The sequence below is a fragment of the Arachis ipaensis genome, chromosome B5, assembly GCF_059453495.1.
Source record: "Arachis ipaensis isolate K30076 ecotype BB chromosome B5, ASM5945349v1, whole genome shotgun sequence".
NCBI classification, from domain to species: domain Eukaryota; kingdom Viridiplantae; phylum Streptophyta; class Magnoliopsida; order Fabales; family Fabaceae; genus Arachis; species Arachis ipaensis.
Window position 1 is genome coordinate 128,006,881 of NC_142440.1, and position 17,915 is coordinate 128,024,795.

The 17,915-nt window shown below is 37.4% G+C and overlaps 1 non-coding gene across 1 annotated transcript; it reads right to left on the reverse strand.

Annotated features, from left to right (window-relative positions):
- Positions 1-482: 482 nt before the first annotated feature.
- On the reverse strand, positions 483-590 carry LOC148565734 (small nucleolar RNA R71). The gene has a single exon (XR_015884246.1). It is a non-coding gene; the product is annotated as a small nucleolar RNA R71 (small nucleolar RNA).
- Between the last annotated feature and the right edge of the window lie 17,325 nt (positions 591-17,915).

A 17,915-nucleotide genomic window follows, 5' to 3' on the forward strand; every position in this document is an offset into this window, starting at 1 on the left:
AAAGGACTCTGAAGAGAAAATTAAGAGAAGCTAAAATACAACAATCCAGAGATAACCTTTCAGAAATTTTCGAACAGGAAAAGGAGATGGCAGCCGAAAATAATAATAATGTAAGGAAGATGCTTGGTGACTTTACTGCACCTAATTCCAATTTACATGGAAGAAGCATCTCCATTCCTGCCATTGGAGCAAACAATTTTGAGCTGAAACCTCAATTAGTTTCTCTGATGCAGCAGAACTGCAAGTTTCATGGACTTCCATCTGAAGATCCTTTTCAGTTCTTAACTGAATTCTTGCAGATATGTGATACTGTTAAGACTAATGGAGTAGATCCTGAAGTCTACAGGCTCATGCTTTTCCCTTTTGCTGTAAGAGACAGAGCTAGATTATGGTTGGATTCTCAACCCAAAGACAGCCTGAACTCTTGGGATAAGCTAGTCACGGCTTTCTTAGCCAAGTACTTTCCTCCTCAAAAGCTGAGCAAGCTTAGAGCTGATGTTCAAACCTTCAGACAGAAAGAAGGTGAATCCCTCTATGAAGCTTGGGAAAGATACAAACAGTTGACCAAAAAGTGTCCTTCTGACATGCTTTCAGAATGGACCATCCTGGATATATTTTATGATGGTTTATCTGAGCTATCAAAGATGTCACTGGACACTTCTGCAGGTGGATCCATTCACCTAAAGAAAACGCCTGCAGAAGCTCAAGAACTCATTGACATGGTTGCTAATAACCAGTTCATGTACACTTCTGAAAGGAATCCTGTGAGTAATGGGACGCCTATGAAGAAGGGAGTTCTTGAAGTTGATACTCTGAATGTCATATTGGCTCAGAATAAAATATTGACTCAGTAAGTCAATATGATCTCTCAGAGTCTGCATGGAATGCAAGCTGCATCCAACAGTACTCAAGAGGCTTCTTATGCAGAAGAAGCTTATGATCCTGAGAACCCTGCAATAGCAGAGGTGAATTACTTAGGTGAACCTTATGGAAACACCTATAACTCATCATGGAGAAATCATCCAAATTTCTCATGGAAGGATCAAAAGCCTCAACAAGGCTTTAATAATGGTGGAAGAAACAGGTTTAACAATAATAAACCTTTTCCATCATCCACTCAGCAACAGACAGAGAACTCTGAACAAAATGCTTCTAATTTAGTAAATCTAGTCTCTGATCTATCCAAGGCCACTGTGAGTTTCATGAATGAAACGAGGTCTTCCATTAGAAATCTGGAAGCACAAGTGGGCCAGCTGAGTAAAAGGATCACTGAAATCCCTCCTAGTACTCTCCCAAGCAATACAGAAGAGAACCCAAAAGGAGAGTGCAAGGCCATTGACATAAGCACCATGGCCGAACCTGTGAGGAGAGGAGAGGACGTGAATCCCAAGGAGGAAGACCTCCTGGGACGTCCAGTGATCAATAAGGAGCTTCCCTCTGAGGAACCAAAGGACTCTGAGGCTCATCTAGAGACCATAGAGATTCCATTGAACCTCCTTATGCCCTTCATGAGCTCTGATGAGTATTCCTCTTCTGAAGAGAATGAGGATGTTACTGAAGAGAAAACTGCCAAGTTTCTTGGTGCAATCATGAAGCTGAATGCCAAATTATTTGGCATTGATACTTGGGAAGTTGAACCTCCCTTGTTCATCAATGAACTAAGTGATCTGGATCAACTGACATTGCCTCAGAAGAGACAGGATCCTGGAAAGTTCATAATACCCTGTACCATAGGCACCATGATCTTTAAGGCTCTGTGTGACCTTGGTTCAGGAATAAACCTCATGCCCCTCTCTGTAATAGAGAAACTGGGAATCTATGGGGTGCAAGCTGCTAGAATCTCATTAGAGATGGCAGATAATTCAAGAAAATAGGCTTATGGACAAGTAGAGGACGTGTTAGTAAAGGTTGAAGGCCTTTACATCCCTGCTGATTTCATAGTGCTGGATACTGGAAAGGAAGAGGATGAATCCATCATCCTAGGAAGACCTTTCCTGGCCACAGCAAGAGCTGTGATTGATGTTGACAGAGGGGAAATAGTCCTTCAATGGAATGAGGACTCCCTTGTGTTTAAAACTCAAGGATCTCCCTCTGCAACCATGGAGAGGAAGCATGAAAAGCTTCTCCCAAAGCAGAGTCAACCAGAGCCCCCACAGTCAAACTCTAAGTTTGGTGTTGGGAGGCCACAACCAAACTCTAAGTTTGGTGTTAAACTCCCATATCCAAACTCTAAGTTTGGTGTTGGAGAGTTTCAACAATGCTCTGAACATCTGTGAGGCTCCATGAGAGCCCACTGTCAAGCTATTGACATTAAAGAAGCGCTTGTTGGGAGGCAACCCAATTTTTATTTATCTAACTATATTTTTCTTAGTTATATGTCTTTATAGGTTCATGATCATGTGGAGTCACAAAACAAACAAAAAAATCAAAAACGGAATTAAAAACAGCAGAAGAAAAATCACACCCTGGAGGAGCATCTGTCTGGCGTTCAAACGCCAAAACAGAGCATGGTTCTGGCGCTGAACGCCTAGAATGGGCAGCATCCTGGTGCTGAACGCCCAGAACAAGCATGGTTCTGGCGTTCAACGCCAGAAATGGCAGCAAATGGGTGTTGAACGCCCAAAATGGGCACCAACCTGGCGCTGAACGCCCAGAGTTGTGTGCAAGGGCATTTTGCATGCCTAAATTGGTGCAGGGATGTAAATGCCTTGACACCTCAGGATCTGTGGACACCACAGGATCACCTCAAGATCTGTGGACACCACAGGATCATCTCAGGATCTGTGAATCCCTCACCCACCTCACCCTCTCTCTCTCCATTCATGACCATCCCTTCTGTTCTCCATTCACCACTCACATCCATACACAGATCCCTCCATCTCCTCCATATCTTCTTATTCTTCTATTCTTTCTTCTTTTGCTCGAGGGCGAGCAACATTCTAAGTTTGGTGTGGTAAAAGCATAGCTTTTTTGTTTTTTCCATAACCATTGATGGCACCTAAGACCAGAGAAACCTCTAGAAAGAGGAAAGGGAAGACAAAAGCTTCCATCAAGGGTCTATAGCTCAGTGGTAGAATATTTGACTGCAAATCAAGAGATCCCTGAGATACCTCAGGGGATACATTTTCTTCCACACAATTATTGGAAGCAACTAAGGGTGGAACATCAAGAGCACTCCATCATCCTTCATGAAATCAGAGAAGATCTAAAAGCAATGAAGGAGGAGCAACAAAGGCAAGGAAGAGACATAGAAGAGCTCAAGGACATCATTGGTTCCTCAAGAAGGAAACGCCACCATCACTAAGGTGGATTCATTCCTTGTTCTTATTTTTTCTGTTTTTAGTTTTCTATGTTATGTGCTTATCTATGTTTGTGTCTTCATTACATGATCATTAGTAGTAGTAACTATGTCTTAAAGTTATAAATGTCCTATGAATCCATCACCTCTCTTAAATAAAAAATATTTTAATTCAAAAGAACAAGAAGTACATGAGTTTTGAATTTATCCTTGAACTTAGTTTGATTATATTGATGTGGTGACAATGCTTCCTGTTTTCTGAATGTATGCTTGAACAGTGCATATATCTTTTGAAGTTGTTGTTTAAGAATGTTAAATATGTTGGCTCTTGAAAGAATGATGACTAGGAGACATGTTATTTGATAATCTGAAAAATCATAAAAATGATTCTTGAAGCAAGAAAAAGCAGCAAAGAACAAAGCTTGCAGAAAAAAAAAATAGGCGAAAAAAAAATATAATAGAAAGAAAAGCAAGCAGAAAAAGCCAAAAGCTCTTAAAACCAAGAGGCAAGAGCAAAAAGCCAATAACCCTTAAAACCAAAAGGCAAGGGCAATAAAAAGGATCCCAAGGCTTTGAGCATCAGTGGATAGGAGGGCCTAAAGGAATAAAATCCTGGTCTAAGCAGCTAAACCAAGCTGTCCCTAACCATGTGCTTGTGGCGTGAAGGTGTCAAGTGAAAACTTGAGACTGAGCGGTTAAAGTCAAGGTCCAAAGCAAAAAAAGAGTGTGCTTAAGAACCCTGGACACCTCTAATTGGGGACTTTAGCAAAGCTGACTCACAATCTGAAAAGGTTCACCCAATTATGTGTCTGTGGCATTTATGTATCCGGTGGTAATAATGGAAAACAGAGTGCTTAGGGCCACGGCCAAGACTCATAAAGAAATTGTGTTCAAGAATCATCATACTGAACTAGGAGAATCAATAACACTATCTGAACTCTGAGTTCCTATAGATGCCAATCATTCTGAACCTCAATGGATAAAATGAGATGCCAAAACTATTCAAGAGGCAAAAAGCTATAAGTCCCGCTCATTTGATTAAAGCTATGTTTCATTGATAGTTTGGAATTTATAGTATATTCTCTTCTTTTTATCCTATTTGATTTTCAGTTGCTTGGGGACAAGCAACAATTTAAGTTTGGTGTTGTGATGAGCGGATAATTTATACGCTTTTTGACATTGTTTTTAGTATGTTTTTAGTAGGATCTAGTTACTTTTAGGGATGTTTTCATTAGTTTTTATGTTAAATTCACATTTCTGGACTTTACTATGATTTTGTGTGTTTTTCTGTGATTTCAGGTATTTTCTGGCTGAAATTGAGGGACTTGAGCAAAAATCAGATTCAGAGGTTGAAGAAGGACTGCTGATGCTGTTGGATTCTGACCTCCCTGCACTCAAAGTGGATTTTCTGGAGCTACAGAACTCGAAATGGCGCGCTTCCAATTGCATTGAAAATTAGACATCCAGGGCTTTCCAGCAATATATAATAGTCCATACTTTGGCCAAGAATAGATGACGTAAACTGGCGTTCAACGCCAGCTCTCTGCCCAAATCTGGCGTCCAGCGCCAGAAAAGGAGCCAAAACCAGAGTTGAACGCCCAAACTGGCACAAAAACTGGCGTTCAACTCCAAGAAGGACCTCTACACGTGCAACACTCAGGCTCAGCCCAAACACACACCAATTGGGCCCAGGAAGTGGATTTATACATCAATTACTTACTCATGTAAACCCTAGTAGCTAGTTTATTATAAATAGGACCTTTTACTATTGTATTAGGCATCTTTGGTCTCAGTTGTAATCCATTGTTCATCTTTGGATTACCTTATGATTCTTTGATCACGTTTTAGGGGGTTGGCCATCTCGGCCATGCCTGGACCTTCACTTATGTATTTTTAACGGTAGAGTTTCTACACTCCATAGATTAAGGTGTGGAGCTCTGCTGTTCCTCAAAGATTAATGCAAAGTACTTCTGTTTTCTATTCAATTCATCTTATTTCGCTTCTAAGATATCCATTCGCACCCAAGAACATGATGAAGGTGATGATTATGTGTGACGCTCATCACCATTCTCCCCTATGAACACGTGCCTGACAAACACCTCCGTTCTACATGAAATAAGCTAGAATGAATATCTCTTAGATCTCCTAACCGGAATCTTCGTGGCGTAAGCTAGAATGATGGCGGCATTCAAGAGAATCCGGAAGGTCTAAACCTTGTCTGTGGTATTCCGAGTAGGATTCAATGATTGAATGACTGTGACGAGCTCCTAACTCGCGATTGCAGGGCGTTAGTGACAGACGCAAAAGGATAGTAAATCCTATTCCAGCATGATCGAGAACCGACAGATGAATAGCCGTGCCGTGACAGGGTGCGTGAGCATATTATTCACTGAGAGGATAAGATGAAGCCATTGGCAAGGGTGATGCCTCCAGGCGATTAGCCGTGCCGTGACAGGGCATTGGATCATTTTTCCGAGAGATGACCGAAAGTAGCCATTGACAGTGGTGATGTATCACATAAAGCCAGCCATGGAAAGGAGTGAGACTGATTGGATGAAGATAGTAGGAAAGTAGAGGTTCAGAGGAACAAAAAGCATCTCCATTCGCTTATCTGAAATTCCTACCAATGATTTACATAAGTATCTCTATCCCTATTCTATTATTTATTATTCGAAAACTCCATGATTATTTTATATCCGCCTGACTGAGATTTGCAAGGTGACCATAGCTTGCTTCATACCAACAATCTCCGTGGGATTCGACCCTTACTCACGTAAGGTATTACTTGGACGACCCAGTGCACTTGCTGGTTAGTTGTATCGAAGTTGTGACAAATTATGAATGTGTAATCACGATTACGCGTACCAAGTTGCTCACGTGCCAGGAATAGTTTGAGCCTTGACATCAAAAACTTCGTGCACCAATCACCAGTAGCAATATAATTAAATTCGAGACCCAGAACGTAGTGCAAACCACCCAAGTTCTTCAAAGAAAATTTAGAATTTAGTTCAGCAACAAGGTGTTCAATTTCATTTTTGTTACTGCTAGTTATAACTATGTCATTAACATAGGTAAGTAAGTAAATAGTCGAGGTATTAGTGACACGAATGAATAGCGATATATCATCTTTAGTGTTTTTAAAACCAAATTGAAAAAGAGTAGAGCTTAATTTGGCAAACCAAGCTCGAAGGCCCGTTTTAAACCATAAATGGCTTTGTCCAACTCACAAACCAAACTGGAATCAACATGTTCAAAACCTGGAGGCTACATCATGTAAACGTGTTCGTGTAATTATCCATTTAAGAACGCATTATTGAAGTCAAATTGATGCAAAGGCCATCGTTTTGAAATAGCAATGGTGAGAACAATCCTTATAGTAGAGGGTCTTATAATACGGATGTATATTTGATTAAATTCAACGTCCTCGAGTTGGTGTCACCTTTTTGACACCAATCGAGCTTTATACTTCTTATACTATTATCAGGGGCTCGTTTTACAGTAAAAATCCATTTACATCCAATAATAATGGAATTAGGTGGAGGATGAGTAAGATGCTAGGTATGATTTTTCATTAGAGCATTGTATTTCTCATTCATGGCTTGAAGCCAATAAGAGGATTGTAAGGCCTGAGAAACATTCTGTGGTGAATTTTTGGTGAGATTATAAATAGAGAAAGTAGCAACAAGGGGTTTGAGTTTATGAATACCAGATTTTGATCTGGTGATCATGTGATGAGTGTTGGTGGTTGTGGAAGGTTGATTAGAAGGGATAATTGGTGTAGTATTATCAGAAGAAGAAATGACATTAGATTTTTCATCAATAGTAGAAGAAGTAGAAGAAGAAGGAAGCGAAAGATGAGTTGGAGAAATACTAGTTGGTGTAGAAGTTGAGAGTGCAGAATCAGATAGTGGAGGAGTAGGAATAGAAGAAAGTGAAGATTGGTTCTCATTGGAACTTAAAGAAGAATGAGGAGCAGTTGTGAAATGATACAAATGGAAGAATACAGAGAAGAGAGAGATTGACAAGAGATTTGAATTGAAAATTGAAATAGAATAACTATTGTATTATTTTTCAGTTCTTTACAATAGAATCATAACCATCTATTTATACAGCAGAGTTTGTTAGAGGACCTTATCTCTAGAAAGCTAACAACCTCTAACTAAATCAGTTATAGCTAATTAATAGTTTTACTAACTGTTGCTCATATCTCCAATATCCCCCCTCAAACTTGAAGATACTCTTGCAGTAACTTTAAGTTTGTCTTTACACTTGTTGAAAGGTTCTGCTGACAGAGGTTTAGTAAAAATGTCAGCCACTTGATCCACTACACTAATATGAACAACATTTAGCTGATTCTAATTTACTCTTTCTCTAACAAAATGTAAATCTAACTCAAAGTGTTTAGTTTTGCTGTGCAAAATAGGATTAGCTGCAGCAAAACTGCACTCATGTTATCGCAATATAGAGTGGGAACAGTGTCAACTTGGATGTGAAGTTCCTTGAGAAGATTTTGGAGCCAGACTATTTGAGAATCTGCTTCAGCTAGTCCCCTATACTCAGCTTCTGTGCTGGATCTGTTGACAGAGGGTTGTTTCCTACTGCACCAAGATACCAGGTTTGCACCAAGATAAACTCCATAACCATAAGTGGATTTTCTATCATCAACATCTGATCCCCAATCTGAATCACAAAAAGCATAAATTCTTAAGTCAGTGCTAGAATTAAACAAAAGACCTTGTTCTATTGTCCCAGCAAGATACCGTGACAATCTCTTCACATATTTCCAATGACTAATCAAGGGTCTTTGCATATATTGACTTAATTTGTTAACACAATAAGAGATTTCTGGCCTTGTTAAGGTAGCATACTGTAGAGACCCTATAACAGATTTATATAATGTTGCATCATCAAGATATTATTTCCTTCTTTAGATAGTTTAACACTTGTGATCATAGGAGTTGGAACTCCTTTTAATTCTTCCATGCAAACTTTCTTTAATAGGTCAGAGATGTATTTTGTTTGACTAAGATGATAAGTTCCTGAATCAATCTTACATGCTTCTATTCCAAGAAAATAACTAAATTCACCAAGATCTTTTAAGAAAAAAATGTTGTGAAGCGGGTTTATAGTATTTTGAATGACAATTGTATTATTCCCAGTAATAAGTATATCATGTACATATACTAGAATATATATAGTGATAGTAGGATCATGCTTGACAAATAAAGAGTGATCTGACCTGGTTTTGATGAAACCAAATAAAACTAAAGTTGAAGAAAGTTTAACAAACCATGTTCTTGGGGCTTGTTTTAAGCCATACAAGGATTTTTCAATCTACAAACCTGTCCAACATCACCTTGAAAAAATCCTGGAGGTTGTTTCATAAAAACCATTTCATTTAAATCCCCATTCAAAAATGCATCATTGAAATCAAACTGCCGAATCTGCCAATGATACTTTAAAGCAATGGTGAGAACAATTCTTATGGATGAAGGTTTGATTACATGGGCAAAAACCTGTTCATAATCAACCCCTTAACTTGGTGGTTACCCTTTGCAACCAATCTAGCTTTATACTTAGCAATATATCCATTTGATTTTCTTTTAATAGCATAAATCCACCTGCTATCGATCACCTTGGCAGTAAGAGGAGGAGTTTCTAAACTCCATGTTTGATTCTTATATAAAGCTTGCAGCTCCTCCAACATGGCTTGATGCCAATGAGGTGACTGTAAAGCCTGTGCAGTGGTGGTAGGAACATTATTATAAAGATCAAGATTGGAAGAAGTAGTAGTTGGGAATAGTTTTGGTTTTACAATACTAGACTTGGATCTGGTTTGCATTGAGTGAGTATTAGTTGAAATTTTTGGTTTCGGAGAACTTCCAAATTGTATTTCTAAACCTGAAATAAGGACACTATCTGAGTGGTGTTGAGCTGTATTGGCTTTAGAGAGAGGAATTGGCTCATTTGATTTTTGGTTAGAGGCTTGCTTAGGTGATGATGCATCTAAGGAAGAGTGAGGAAGAAGGTCAAAATTAGAACTAGATAGAACTGGTTGGTAGGAGGAATGAAGAGCAGAATTGGACTCATTGTTAAGATGTGAATTTGAAGAAGTATGAGTTATAATAGGCAGTACCAAGGATGTATAAGGAAATTGTTGCTTAGGTAAAGCAGGAGGTGAGGATGGAAAAAGAATAGAATATGAAAACTTAGATTCATCAAATATAACATGACGAGTAATAATGATTTTTCCAGTTTTAGTGAGACACTTATATCCCTTATGATTAAGAGCATAACCTAAGAAGATGGATAATTGAGATTTGTAGTCAAATTTATTGGTAGAATATGGTTTAAGACATGGATAGCAAGCACACCCAAAGGTTCTAAGGAAAGAATAGTGTGGTTTATGATGGTGAAGGAGTTCATAAGGAGTGATATTTTGAGTATTTGGAGAGGATAGTCTATTGATAATGTAGGTTGTCGAAAGGAAGGCATCGTCCCAATGTATCAAAGGAAGAGAAGCTCTTGCAAGCATTGCAAGACCAGTTTCAACAATGTGACGATGCTTCCTTTCGGCCCGTTCATTTTGTTGATGAGTGTATGGACAAGAGAAGCGATGAGTGATACCGTGAGTAGCCAAAAATTCAGTGAATTGTGTAGATAGGTATTCACGGCCATGGTCAGTTTGTAAAGCTTTAATCTTTACACCCCTGTGAGTTTCAAAATTAGCTTTGAATTGTAAAAAAGCATGAAATGCCTAAGATTTAGAATGGAGAAAATAAACATATGTATACCTAGTAAAAGCATCAACAAATAAGATATAATAATTGAATCCATGATATGAAGTAATAAGGGCAAGTCCCCATAAATCTGAATACATCATTTCAAGAGGAGCATTAAAGTTAAATTTATCTAGAAAGAAAGGAAGAAGGTGCATTTTTGCCATACAGCAGAATTCACAAACATGAGAAGTGGCTTTATGTGATTGAACATTCAAATTACAATGTCTCATTACATTTAGAACAGTATTTGTGCCATAGTGGCCAAGTCTATCATGCCACAATTCATATGAGTTCAAATTAGCATGAAAAACTTTAGGATAAAAGTTGTCAATTTGCACTAAATCCTTATCAGCATTGTCAGATTTAGTTTGAGTAACAGTCATTCTATCAAAATAATAAATGCCATTTCTAGAAATTCCTTGAAGAAGAATCTCATTTGTAATCTGGGATTTAACACAACAATAGTTAGCATGAAACTCAAAGAAACACTTGTTATCAATAGTAGTTTTATGCACACTTATAAGGTTCTGAGTTATTTCAGGGGAATGTAATAATTTGTCAAGCAGAAACTTTTGTTTTGTATCAAGATTAACAAGATATGAGTGACCATATTGAATAATACTACTATCTGTACCATTACCTAACATAATCTGTTCAGAACCATTGTAATCAGATGAGCAAACTAGATTGTTTGGATCAGATGTGACATGATGACTGGCACCTGTATCAGGAAGCCTGGAAGAATCTAACAAGGCAGAAAGAGTTGCAAGATAAGCACGAGGAGTATGAAATGATAATGGAGGTGGAAGAGCCAAAGGTGTATTTGTTTTCTAATTTGTGAAATTTTGAGAAGAAGGATGAAAGTTGTTATCAAAGCAATGAAAGCAAGAAAAGGCCACATGTCCAAGTCTCCCACATACTTGACACTGAGGCCAAGAGTCCAAAGAAGAGTATCTGCCACCGCAAGAAAATCTACCACCCCTTCCACGACGTCCATAGAAATTTGCTCTTGAAGGTGGTCTTGCATACAGAGGAGTTGTTTGTGTGTAATTGATAGAAACTGATTCAAAATCAGGTTTTCAAAAACGATCGAACATATGCTCATGAGCCAGAAGGAGGGATTCAGCTTCCATTAGAGAAATTGACTCAATGTTTGTCATTACAGTAGAGATATACAATGCATAATCCTCAGACAAGCCTTCAGTAATGGCGGTAATATGATCATCAAGGGAGAGGGTATAACCACTTGCTGCTAGAGAATCCACAATCTTTCTTATCTTGGCGAGATATTCAGTAGCAGAAGTTCCACCTTTTCTAAATGACTTGAGTTCAAATTTTAATTGTTGAATCTTTATTTTTGAAGTTTTAGAGAAATAATCTTTAATTTTTGCCCAAACCTGGTGTGCAAAAGCGCAATCCAACATTCTGTTCTTGAAACTATCATCAATTGATGAAAGAAGCCAGGTCATGAGGTAATGATCTTTAGTCTTCCATTTCTTGTAGGATTCTGATTCTGTTCCTGCAATGCGAGCTGCTTGATTATCAAATCTGATTGGAATTTTCTCTGTATTAAGATGATCCACAAATTCATTAGCATTGATGACATGAATAGCCAAGTGCTGCCAGGTCTTGAAAGAGTTTTCATTGAGCTTATCTATCATAGGCACAGAAAAAGTAGTTGAATTTGTAGAAGAAGGAGAAGAAGAAGAGTGTGGGATAATTGCTGCCATGGATCTTAGACCTGAGCTCATGATACCATGATTGAAATGGAAGAATACAAAGAAGAGAGAGATTGACAAGAGATTTGAATTGAAAATTGAAATAGAATAACTATTGTGCTATTTTTCAGTTCTTTACAACAGAATCATAACCTTCTTTTTATACAGCAGAGTTTGTTTGAGGACCTTATCTCTAGAAAGCTAACAACCTCTAACTAAATCAGTTATAGCTAACCAACAGTTTTACTAAATGTTGCTCATATCTCCAATATGAAAAAAGTAGAGTAGAAAAAAGTTGTTCATCAATAACATTATTTCTTACAATTAATACTTTGTCTTGAGTAGTAAGGCATTTCAAGCCCTTGAATTGTGGGGCATATCCAAGAAAAACACACTTCTGAGATCTGTAATCAAATTTGTGAGTATTATAAGGATGAGTATAAGGGTAACAAGCACATCCAAAAACTCTTAACAAGTCATAATTTGGTTTGATGTGATAAAGAATCTCATATGGTGATTTAAAATTCAAAGCCTTTGTGGGTAGCCTATTTATCAAAAAAGCAGAAGTTAGAAAAGTATCCTCCCAATAACTCAGGCAATTTGGTAGTGGCAAGTAAGGATAAGCCCAACTCAGTTAAATGTCTATGCTTACCCTCAACAATGCCTTGTTGTTGATGAGTGTAAGGGTAAGACAAATGATGAACAATTTCATGTTCTTATAAGTAATTCTTAAAATTCAAAGAAAGGAATTCCTTCCCATTATCAGTTTGGACTGTCTTTAATAGAAATCCTCAGTTGTTTCTCCATAAGATTTTTGTATTGCTGAAAAATAGAAAAAATTTGTAATTTAGATTGCATTAGATATAAATAGGTATATGTTGTATGAACATCAACCAAACTCAAATAAATTTGAAACTTTACCTTGACACCGTGGGGGTAGGACGTCATATGTCAATAAAAATAAGTTGTAATGGAGAATCATATTTAGTTTGAGATAAGGGAAATGGAAGAGCATGCATTTTTGCCATGCAGCAGTGATCACAAATAAAGGAGTTATAATCAGTATTAAAACTTGTATTATTATCAAAGGGAACATTACAATGTTTAAGAATAGTTTAAATTATGGAAGAAGAAGGGTGTCCTAGTTTTCTATGCCATAAGATAGGATTCATTTTACATTTTGCAATAAAAGCATGAGCGATAGATTTGTCAACCAAAGATAAAGGAACTAATAAGTTGTCAAATGCATATAAACCATGTGTAAGTATTCCCTGAAGTAGATTTTGCTTGTTGACCTAAGATTTAACAAAACAATGAAAGAGGTGAAATTTAAAAAATACATTGTTATCCAAACAAAATTTTAGAACATTAATCAAGTTCTTAGCAACTTTAGGTAAATGTAAAATATTTTTATACACAAAAACTCTATTCATATTTAAAGATTTTAAAGCAGTATATGTCCACAATGATGTATAGGAATACCAGAATCATTTGCCAAGTAAAGGTGATCAGGGCTAGTGTAGTCTGCATCATTGATTAGGTTGTTGTAATTATGTGTGAGGTGATGACTTGCCCCTATATCAGGGTACCAAGCCGTGTCATTAGTAGAAGATGTAGAGGTGAGGTATGATTGAGGTTGATGGAAGGAAGGAGGAGGTGGAGGTGGTGGTTGACTAGAATAAACAGATTAAGAAGAGGTGGAATTGCCAGAATAAGCATGATCATATCTATAGAAATAGTGGCAAGCTGAGTGACCAGGCCTGTCACAAACTTGGCAGGTCAAACGATTCGTTGCTTGCTAAGAAAACCTACCACCTCGACCAAAATGACAACCACGACCACCTCTTCTTCCATTGAAGTTTCTTCTAGGAAATCTTGAGTTAGAGAAAGCAGATTGAGCAACTTGTGCTTAAGCAAGACCAAGAGATAGTTGTTTGAATTTTTCTAGTGTTTCTTCATGTGATACAAGTAGTGTTTCTACTTCTCCTATTGTGAATAATTCTAATTTTACTTGAACCAATGAAATGCAGCTAGAGAAATCTTTCGAAAGGCCATCACAAATTATTTCAATATGAGATTCATGGCTAACTTCATAACTAAGAGCATTCAGAAAGTTGACTATCTTCTTGATGTGTGAAAGATATTAAGTAATGGAAAGAGATTGTTTCTTACAATTCTTTAATTGGATTTGAAGTTGCTTAACCTTTAATTTTGTTGACTTAGTGAAAAGTTGATGCAATTTCTTCCAAATTTGAAGAGTAGAAGTACAGTGAAGCATTCTATTTTTGTAAGACTAATTAATAAAAGCAAGAAGCCAAGAATTGAGATTACAATCTTGTTAGATCCATTTTTCATATTTAGATGAAATAGTACCAGTAGTATGCTCTGCATCTGAGGCATACTGAGGAGATTCTTTGCCTTCAATGATATGATCTTCAAACTTCTGTCCTTTGATAGTGAAAAGTGCCAATTGTTGCCATGTAACAAAACTTGTTTCATCAAGCTTGTCTAGAATAGGATTGAAAAGAGATTTATTGCTGTTTGAGGAAGAAGATACCATTAATACCATGGATCATAACCTTGTAGCTCTAGATACTATGTAGAAAGTAGTGTAGAATTGTGAATTCTACAGAGGATGAATCATAAGAGAAAAAAAAAGAGAGATATCTTGATGTATTAGAAAAATATAAAATGGTAATAAATTGAATTATTACCAAACTTGTGTATTGTCTCTCTCTCTCTCTCTCTCTGTCTCTCTCTCTCTCTCTCTCTCTCTCTCTCTCTCTCTGAGACTGATTCTGAACTCTCTTTTATACTATAGAAGACTTGAAGACTTAGTCAACAAGAGAAGCCTTTACAGTACAAGATTACACAACTAATTCTTGAACAACAATCTTGATTTTCTTTAATCCACTATCTTAACAACTATCTCATTAACCTATACATGTATGTTCACCAATAAAGAGAAGGGGATATACACAACTTTTTTACTCATTATTATTATGAAGGGTAAACCACCAAAAATGCATTCGAATAATTTTGTCGCTGACAAAAATACATCTGAATTTTATTATCGACAAAAATACCCTCAAATAATTTAAAAACTTGAAAAAAAAAGCCCAATATTAAAGATGTATTCTAAAAAAATATTTTAGAGATTGAATTTTAATATAATTTTTTGCAAGCACGATTAGAAAACTGAGATATTTTTATCTTTAAAATTTAGTGATTTTTTGCTAAGTATATATTTTTTGTCAACAACCAATAATACTTTTAAAATTTACTTTTATTCGGTTTTTTAATGTATTTTTTAAATAATTATCTAATATTCTTATAAATGTTGGATAAATGCATAAGTGATTTATCAAATACAAAAGTCGTTTGCCACTTACAAAAAAAAAATTCTTTTTGGCTTTTTGGTAGCATTTTTAATTGTTTGCAGGAATTTTTGTTGATAACAACATTTGGGTGCATTTTTATCAATGACAAAATTATTCTAGTGCATTTTTGGTAGTTTACCCTATTAATAAATAGCACTTAGTCATTGAAACATCGGAGTATCTTTGCAGGTACTAACCCCAGCTTGATCATTTGGAGAAATCTAGGTCCCGAGTTACTCCGTTGGTAAGTTCACTAAACGTACGAATATTTGGCGCCGTCTGTGGGGACCTCAATGCTTCAATATCACGGGTTGTTGCAGATGCAAACAAGGAACATGTGGGGAATGTAGACCACCTACAAGTGCCTCCACAGACTCCAATTTTGCATATAGTAGGACAAGCTGATCATGAGTATAATGATTCTAGATAGAATCATGATTTTAGAGGTTAGGGCTGACATCCCCCTAGAAACTACAATAGTCGGAATGTCATAAATGATGGGAATTCACCTCTAGTCAACCCGGGAGGGGGTAAACATTGTAAGGAGACCATCTGAAACCCAGACTAAGATAAATGCCAAAATAATGCAAGAAATGACTTCGAAGATTCAAAATTTAGAAAGACAAGTACAGGATGCTCAGAGGTCTCGTGCTCAACGAACCCAAAGAGCAAGAATTCAAGATGTAGAGTCAAGGATGTGTGAGAACCTGGCTTTTAAGCATGCTACTGATAAAAGGGGCCAAACACCTCCTAGGGAGGATGGAGCACGAGTTCGAGAAGCTACTAGATGACCAAAAACGATCTTCAGTTCTTCTCTACATAGGAGGGAGAGATCGGAATCCTTTAGTAGTAGGGGCCGAAGAGACGACGAGGTCATCATGATCCCGTGGTTGTTGGGAAGACTCCTTTTGCAACGAGGGTTTTACGTGTTTGATTACTGATGAGCGGATAATTTATACGCTTTTTGGCATTATTTTTAGTATGTTTTTAGTAGAATCTAGTTACTTTTAGGGATGTTTTCATTAGTTTTTATGTTAAATTCACATTTCTGGACTTTACTATGAGTTTGTGTATTTTTCTGTGATTTCAGGTATTTTCTGGCTGAAATTGAGGGACTTGAGCAAAAATCAGATTCAGAGGTTGAAGAAGGACTGCTGATGCTGTTGGATTCTGACCTCCCTGCACTCAAAATAAATTTTCTGGAGCTACAGAACTCAAAATGGCGCGCTTCGAATTGCGTTGGAAAGTAGACATCCAGGGCTTTCCAGCAATATATAATAGTCCATACTTTGCCCAAGTTTAGATGACGCAAACTGGCATTCAACGCTAGCTCTCTGCCCAATTCTGGCGTCCAGCGCCAGAAACAAGTTGCAAAGTGGAGTTCAACGCTCAAACTGGCACCAAAACTGGCGTTCAACTTTAGGAATGACCTCTACACGTGTAACACTCAAGCTCAGCCCAAGCACACACCAAGTGGGCCCCGGAAGTGGATTTATGCATCAATTACTTACTTCTGTAAACCCTAGTAGCTAGTTTATTATAAATAGGACTTTTTACTATTGTATTGGATATCTTTGGACGCCTGGTTCTTAGATCAGAGGGGCTGGCCATTCAGCCATGCCTGGACCTCTCACTTATGTATTTTCAATGGTAGAGTTTCTACACTCCATAGATTAAGGTGTGGAGCTCTGCTGTTCCTCAAAGATTAATGCAAAGTACTACTATTTTTCTATTCAATTCAACTTATTCCGCTTCTAAGATATTCATTCGCACTTCAACTTGAATTTGATGAACGTGACAATCATCATCATTCCCTATGAACGCGTGCCTGACAACCACTTCCGTTCTACATTAGATTGAATGAGTATCTCTTAGATCTCTTAATCAGAATCTTCGTGGTGTAAGCTAGAATGATGGCGGCATTCAAGAGAATCCGGAAAGTCTAAACCTTGTCTGTGGTATTCCAAGTAGGATTCAATGATTGAATGACTGTGACGAGCTTCAAACTCGCGAGTGCTGGGCGTAGTGACAGACGCAAAAGGAGGGTGAATCCTATTCCAGCATGATCGGGAACCTCAGATGATTAGCCGTGCCGTGACATGGCATCTTGGACCATTTTCACAAGAGGAGGGGATGTAGCCACTGACAACGGTGATGCCCTTGCATAAAGCCAGCCATAGAAAGGAGTAAGACTGATTGGATGAAGGTAGGAGGAAAGCAGGGGTTCAGAGGAACGAAAGCATCTCTGCACGCTTATCTGAAACTCTCACCAATGATCTACATAAGTATTTCTATCCCTATTTTATTATTTAATTTCGAAAACCCCATTACTATTTTATATCCGCCTGACTGAGATTTACAAGGTGACCATAGCTTGCTTCATACCAACAATCTCCGTGGGATCGACCCTTACTCACGTAAGGTTTATTACTTGGACGACCTAGTGCACTTGTTGGTTAGTTGTATCGAAGTTGTGACAATTTATGAATTGAAATTAGAGCACCAAGTTTTTGGAGCCATTACCAGAGATCACAATTTCGTGCACCAAGTTTTTGGTGCCGTTGCCGGGGATTTCTTCGAGTTTGGACAACTGACGGTTCATCTTGTTGCTCAGATTGGGTAACTTTCTTTTCGTTTTCTTTTCAAAAAGTTTTCAAAAAAGAAAAATTTTTTTTCAAAAATCTTTCAAAAATTTCTCCTTTGTTTTCGAAAAAAAAATGTTTTCAAAAATATATTT